The sequence below is a fragment of the Felis catus genome, chromosome C1, assembly GCF_018350175.1.
Source record: "Felis catus isolate Fca126 chromosome C1, F.catus_Fca126_mat1.0, whole genome shotgun sequence".
Taxonomy (NCBI): Eukaryota; Metazoa; Chordata; class Mammalia; order Carnivora; family Felidae; genus Felis; species Felis catus.
In genome coordinates, this window is record NC_058375.1 from 207,491,880 (window position 1) to 207,499,645 (window position 7,766).

The 7,766-nt window shown below is 42.4% G+C and overlaps 1 non-coding gene across 1 annotated transcript; it reads right to left on the reverse strand.

The window, feature by feature from the left end:
- Nucleotides 1-6,913: 6,913 nt before the first annotated feature.
- TRNAF-GAA lies at nt 6,914-6,986 on the reverse strand. Its single transcript has one exon. It is a non-coding gene; the product is annotated as a tRNA-Phe (tRNA).
- Nucleotides 6,987-7,766: the final 780 nt, after the last annotated feature.

Genomic DNA, 7,766 nt, shown 5'->3' on the forward strand with positions numbered 1-7,766 from the left:
GGAAACACAGAATCCAAATGAGGCTCCAGGCTCTGACCCGTCAACACAGAGCCCAACACGGGGCTCGAACTCACAAACCATGAGATCATGACCTGAGCCGAAGTTGTACGCTCAACCAACTGAGCCACCCAGGCGCCCCATCATATTTAACTTTAGTGTGTTGTCAGATGAAAGATTATTATTTTTTTTATTTTTTTTATTTTTAGATGTTTATTTTATTTTTGAGAGAGAGAGAGAGAGAGAGATGTGTGAGTGGGGGAGAGCCAGAGAAAGAGAGAGAGAGAGAATCCTAAGCAGGCTCTGCACCATCAGCATGGAGCCCAACAAAGGGCTCAGACTCAGAACCGTGAGATCATGACCTGAGCTAAAATCAAGAGTCAGATGCTTAACCGACTGAGCCACCCAGGCGCCCCCAATTTTAATTTTTTTTAAATGAAGATCTGAAATTTGCTGTTACTGACCTACACATGTTCAAGACTGTTCTGAGATCTATGTCCTAAAACAAAAGATAAAGGTCCTTAAAAAAGAAGAAGAAAGGAGAAGGAGAAGAAGGGGAAGAGGAAGGGGGAGGGGAAGGGGAAGTGGAAGGGGAAGGAGAAGGGGAAGGAGGAGGAGGAGGAGGAGAAGGAGAGGAGGAGAAGTACTTGGCAAATTAGGAAAAAAAGTTAAGGATCAAAGAGAAAAATCTATTCCTGCAAAATATCACTTTCCACCCCAGAATCATGGGGTGTGGTCTGCTTCAACAGCAACAACAACAACAACAACAACAACAAGCTAATGTGTGCCAAAAGAAAGAATCAGTTTGGTTGGTCAAGGGCAAAGTGTAAGTGTGAATTCAAACATTGGCTGTCATCAAATGACATTATCAGCTCCTGGAAGACTTTATTGTGGCATCAGCAGGGATCGACGGAATCTTGGCTCTGTCCCTAGTTTGCTGTATGACCATGGATAGATGACCTCTCTGCATATCAATGTCCTTACCCCAGAGTCGAGGTGGTAATCATGCTTGCCTCCAGAGCTGTCATTAACAGTAAATGAAAGTATGTGGAACTGTCCAGCTGAGCGCCTGGCACATAATCAGTACCAGTAAATCAGTGCTGTCTCCGTGACGGTGTGAACATTTAATTTAGGAAAAGAAGGTAAGGATGAAATTATGCAGTTAATATGGACTCTTTAATCTAATCCATTGACATGTGGAATTGATCAACAGACCACTCATCCAGGAAGGGACCAAGCAGGGCAAATAAGCCAGGGTTTGGAGGTCAGACAAGTCTAAACGCTGTCCTGATTCTGATCCTGATGTAGGGCAAGCCGCTGAAACCCTTTTATGTCTGGGCTCCTCTTCTGTAAGATGGGGCTAACATGGGATGCTGTGAGGTTTACATAAAAGAAAGAATAGAACTGCTCGGGATAGGGCTGAGGCCAGCTAAGCTCTGGTTTATAGAAGGTGTTATTCTTTAACTATATGGAAACACACAGGGAACGTAAATGTTCATTTCTGGCCAATTTTGTTTTTTACAAGTTCGATAAATTGGCAAAAGACCAAGGTGCCTATTCTTGGGCTTTTGGCAGAACAATTTTATCAGCTCTGCAAAATAACCTCTGACAAGTTTTCCAGATCACGGGAGCCTAGCCAGTAAGTCCGGGATTGGTTGTCATCTTTGCAGAGAATTCCTTGCAGGTGAGTGGGAAATGCGACGCCCCGGAGATAAAGTAAGGAACCTCTCCCCGCTTCCTCTTCATCAGAAGATTGATGGACATCAAATGAGTGATATGTGGGTAAAAGAAGCTACGAATCCTCCTGTGTAACTGACAGGGAAAGGCGTTGATGGTAGGTATGGATCTTACATCTCCATGAAGACATAAAAGGGCATTTTCAGCCAACTCGCTTCTTCAAACTGATGCAAAAACTCAGGCCAACCATGCAAACTAAGCGAAAAATGTACAAATTATATAGCATTGTCAAATCTTCCCTTAATTCTTCTAGGAGAAAGATATCAAGGCAGCTTCTAAAAGAAAAACAGAGAAGAATTGGGATCTTCATCAGTTACACAAAATTATTCAGGTGTATTTCATCCGCAATGAAACTAGACATAGACGTTTCATACATTTCACAGCTTTTGAAACAGTATGTTTTTCATTTATTTTATTTTGAGAGAGAGAGAGAGAGAGAGAGAGAGAGAGAGAGAATCTTTTTTTTTCAATATATGAAATTTATTGTCAAATTGGTTTCCATACAACACCCAGTGCTCATCCCAAAAGGTGCCCTCCTCAATGCCCATCACCCACCCTCCCCTCCCTCCCACCCCCCATCAACCCTCAGTTTGTTCTCAGTTTTTAAGAGTCTCTTATGCTTTGGCTCGAGAGAGAGAGAATCTTAAGCAGGCTCCAAGTCTAGCACAAACCCCAATGTAGGGCTCGATCTCATGAACCTTGAGATCATGACCTGAGCTGAAATCCAGAGTCAGACACTTCACCTACTGAGCCACCCAGGGACCCTGAAACTGTATTTTTGGAGTGAGGTTCTTGAGAGGGTTGGGTAGGTATCACCAGGCTCTCTACAACAATTCTTTTCCATTGGCTATCTATAATTGTTCCCGTGAACTTTCTTCTGAAAGGAACCCAAACATGGAAATTATTTAAAAGACAGAGGAAGAGACCATCGTGTGAAGGAAAAAAAATATACAGACTAAGTCTGTGGCTTCGCATTCAGTCAGGACCACTTTCGAAAGTTTTTTTAATCCAAGAAGTGGCTGCATTTTGGCATACAGCAATCACTGCTGTAGGTTTTGAAGCAGCATTTACGGATGTCAATTTTTTTCCCTTTTTTAAAAGATGGTGTGTTTTATGTAATCTGTGTACCCAACATGGGGCTCGAACTCACAACCTCGACATCAAGAGTTGCATGTTCTACTGACTGAGCCAGCCAGGCACCCTAGCTTTCACAGATTTTAATATAAAAGATGATAAAATGTGGACACGTAGAGTTTTAAAATCATGTGGGAAAAGACGTGCTCAACTGTGAACTTTGGCCAGTTCTATGCTAAACCATCAGAGGTTCCCAAGACTGGAGATCCATGCTTCTTAGTTTTCTAAGGAGAAGCCCACACCCTGTATGCCTGGAAAAGTAGGAAAAGTCGACTCTTCAGCCTAATTTTTCTTATTTTATTTCTTAAATGTTCATTTATTTGGAGGGAGAGAGAGAGCAGAGGAGGTGGGTAGAGAGAGGAAGAGAGAAAGTCCTGAGCAGGCTCCAAGGTACAAGCAAGGAGCCTGACATGGGGCTCAAACCCACAAACCATGAGATCATGATCTGAGCCGAAGGTGGACACCAGGCCCTTTCTGAGCCCTTTCAGAAGAAGATATCCACTTTTTCTTTTCTGTTCTTTCTCCGTTTCCCCAGTCCTTCTCTTTCCCCATTAGCTTACCTGAAAAGCTCTGTTGTCTCTATTACACTGAACAACCTCCATAAAATTACCCACCAGACTTTTCAGGAAATAGACTGAATACGTTTTGGAGTTAATTTGGAGGGTTTCACAGACTCTGGGGGAAAGAAAAGCATGCACACAATTTTAATTTCCATTCCACTGATTACAGACCCCAAATGGAGAAGCACAATGAACTCGTGCTGGAAGAAATACTAGATTTTAAACCGTTTCTACAGTTTCCAACAGGTTTATACTGGCCACGTTATCAGTTCTAGCCAACATATTACATTTCCAAAGAGAATGAGTTGTAAATGTAATCCCAGCTTCCTCCATGTGTCTTTGGGGTTTTTTAAGTGATTTCACGCAAATGGTGATCATTAATAATAAAGATTGTAAAAGTGTTTTGTATCATTGTGAATTAAACATCACATGAAGAATGAAAAATTAAAGGAACAAATTTGGTATTTGTATGATCAATATGAGTTCAATAACAGATATATAAGCTATCACACACACACACACACACACACACACACACACACATATATTACTGAACAGATTGTACTCATACAATTTATGATCTCTGACCTTACAGAGACAATGGCAGCGTTTTCTCTAAATGCCCTGCACCCTGCCAGTCCCCGTTAGCTCTTGTTCGGACTTTGTGACATTGTTAACTTCCTACTCCTCATAAAATGGAGGCCCCTCCCTCTGCAATACTCTCAAATTGCTACAAATGCCTATTTGTTGCTTGCTTTTTAGATTTCTTCATCACTAATTAAATGAACTAATTCCTGTAAATTGCACAAAGTGGGGCTTGACCCAGAGTAAAAATTCAATAAATATTTCCTCTTACTATTATCATCATTGTTACTGGTAAGACTCTTTTGCCTTCCTCACTTAAGATTTTGTAGAAGTGTGGGGCGCCTGGGTGGCTCAGTTGGTTAAGCGTCTGACTTCGGCCCAGGTCATGATCTCACAGTTCGAGTTCCAGCCCCGTGTTGGGCTCTCTGCTGTCAACACAGAGCCAGCTTTGGATCCCCTGTGCCCTTCTGTCTCTGCCCCTCCCTCGCTTGTGCTCTCTGTCTCAAAAGTAAACATTAAAAACAAACCAAAAAAAGATTTTATAGAAGTGTGATTTTTAAAAATTTGGATTATGCTATAGTGAAGGCTCGAGTTTTCATGCCTTAGCCTCTTTTAATACTTTATTTCCATTAAGAGAAACATGAAAAGAAAACATATCTGTTATTATTTTATGCATTCAGTCCCACTGTTTGGAAATTATGGGAAAATATTGTGACCTAATGGTCTAATTCTAGGTAAATTATAATTGCATTTATGTGTATGTACGTTAATTTTATATTAACAGTGTGTAGAAAAACATCTGGAAAAAGTGTAGATACCAGATTGTTAACAATGGCTATCTCCAGGGCTGGGATTAGAGTAGACCTATCTTTGCTTTTTAAGCAATATAGTTCTATAAAAATGTTAATGTTTCAGTAGTTTATACATTTTTATAATCATAATAACCATAACACATTTTTAAAAATACTTGATTCTCTTTCCAATTGGTCAATATAATTGGTCAATATATTGGTCAATATATTGGTGAATATAATTCATATTCCCTTTAGACACCAACACTACTGTGTTTGTGTATGTGTACAGGTGTGTATACACACATATGTACAAATAGTGAAGAGCCCAATCCCATGTAATAACGGTGCAGAGATGATTGGGAAGAATTAAAAGTGCTTTCCATCTTGTCCAGAGGGCCCTTGACACCACCCTAACCCTGTTGACCACTGAGGCTTGCTCCCCATCTACTTCCCTGAGACTCCCCCCCTGCCCCGGCCTGGCCTAGAACACTTGGTCTCCTCATTTTGACCCAGATCCTCCCTCTATCCCAGTGGACTTTGCGTTTGGAAGTGGACTCTGATGTTGGACTCTAGATGTTCCTCCACGCACTTGACTCACACCTTTAGCCGTCAGATTAGTCTGGGACCCCCTTCCCTAGCTCCAGCCTCATCATGAGAACTCCATTCCTGAGCCAATTCTGTCTTCAGGGGGGTGCAGATTTTCTGGAAGTGTGGTTAAATTCTTGGGGAAATGAGGAAGCAAGACAGGATAACCTGCAACATTTATACGTTCTGTAAATGCCCGAAGCCCGGAGGACCCCTGGCTTTAACTGGAAACACTACCTCTTGACCAAAGCACAGCCAAGTCCTGGTGATGTCATTTAGGTGACAGGCATGAAATAATGTGAAGATGGAAGGACAGCAGTCACGGCCTGGTATTGCTTCTGGACATCCGGACTGTCTACAGATGCCATCAACGAGAATTAAAGATTTTTAAAAAGTAGAATAATAAAGGTAATGAGGGGACTTCATCCTTAATCTTCCCAGAAAAGAGACAATTCGGTGGAGTGAGACCCACCTCTGCGGAGTGAACACGGTGTTGGGGGGTGGGTCATGAAAGGTGCCCCAAAGTAGCAGGGGGGCCTCCAAAATTGGTCAAGTCTGTTCCACTATGGGAAATTTGCCTTCAAGACCACCACCCGGACAAAGGAAAGTTTGCTAACAATCTGGGCTCCCTCCTGAAACCCACCACACGGTAGATACAGCGTTGAGCGAGGGACAAACACAATAAGGAAACGTCCTATCACTCAGCACGTTGGCAAAAATCAAAAGGCCAGGTCGTAAATTACTAGCAAGCGTTTGTGACGAGGAAATCTTTTACAACCAAACTTTCTAAATCTTTTCTAGGTCACAAACCTAGAATCTGATCCCCGTTGACATGCTTCCCAGGGAAACGGGCACACGAACACTCAAGTTTGCATTCAGTTTCGGAGACTTTGAAGACACCCCCTTCCCCCACTCCTATGAATTCAGGTGAGGCCTTTGGAAAACAAGCTAAATCCCCTTCTGCAAAGTGGGAAAATATCCTTTCACGCTGACCATATAAAAGCAAGGAATTGTTAATGCAGAATTTGGAAATAATCAGGAGGAACATGATGACCTTGCATACTGCCTTATCAGACAGTAGGGTGAAAGGTCCTTAGAAATAACTCACATCTCATAGCTCTAGCTTGGGAAGTTCCTAGCCAATAGGAATAATAATGACAGTCGAAGTAAAAATCATTAACTGTGTATCTACCACATCCCAGGCCCCAAGCACAAGCTTCACTGATTTAACGAGTAGTCACGGGGAATTTTAGTGGCCATTTTAAATAAGTGAATACATAGAGCTTAGAAGAAAGCTGGACATATAGTAAGTACCTTAGACACGTCAGCTATTATTATTACAGTCAGGAAGTACAATGTTGCTTGTGGGTTTACATAAAAGGGCCCCCCAAGACATCGGACATCACCCCTCCCTGAAAAGCCAATGATCCACCCAAGGCATGAGAACCTAATATTCCCCTTACAGCTTATATGTTGGTTAAGACTGCCAGAAAGTAGACTTAGCATAAACATCAAAAACACTGCTGAAACCCGGGATTGAACCAGGGACCTTTAGATCTTCAGTCTAACGCTCTCCCAACTGAGCTATTGCAGCTCGTTTGGACAGCTTTCCCCGTGTAACTATAATGGAAGAATATTTGGTTTTGCAGCAGTAAAAAAAAATCAATATTCAGGTTCAGCTGGAGGTAGACATTTAACAAATGTCACAGAAGGTGATGAGGCAAGATCCCTGTCCCTAAGCCGAAGCAATAAATAATTTCACTTTTCTCAGCTGTGTTTCTAACTGTCCTGCAATCGGTTTTTCCCATTAAAAATATATCTTGGGCTTTTCTTATGTCAAAAAAAAATGTCCTTAGCTGGCATTTCCATCTTAATTTCCATCTTAATTTCCATCTTAATTTCCATCTTAATTTCTAGGAAAATAGCAGGATGGTCCACTTCAATATTTAATGAAATATCAACCTCCATAAAAGCCATGTTCGCATAGACCCATAAACATAGCCAGGATTAGAAACCAGCTGAAGACTACCATTCCGAGGAGACTGCAAAGGGACATGAAGGTGGCCTTGGAATGGAGGCTGCTCTCTAAGGTGAGGAGAATATCCTGGATTATCCAGGTGGGTCCAAGGTAACCACAGCCGTCCTTGTAAGTGAAGGGAACAGGTGGACCAGGCAGACCCAGAGAGACACCAGTGTAAGAGGGACCAGCCTGGCATTGCTGGATTGGAAGATAGGCCAGGCCACACGGAACGGGGCAGCCCCTGGCCGCTGGAAAAAGCAAGCAAACCGATTTTCCCTGCAGCCCCCACAAAGGAGGAAGGGAGCCCCACCGACACCTTGCTTTCAGCCCAGTGACATGAATTCTGGTCATCTC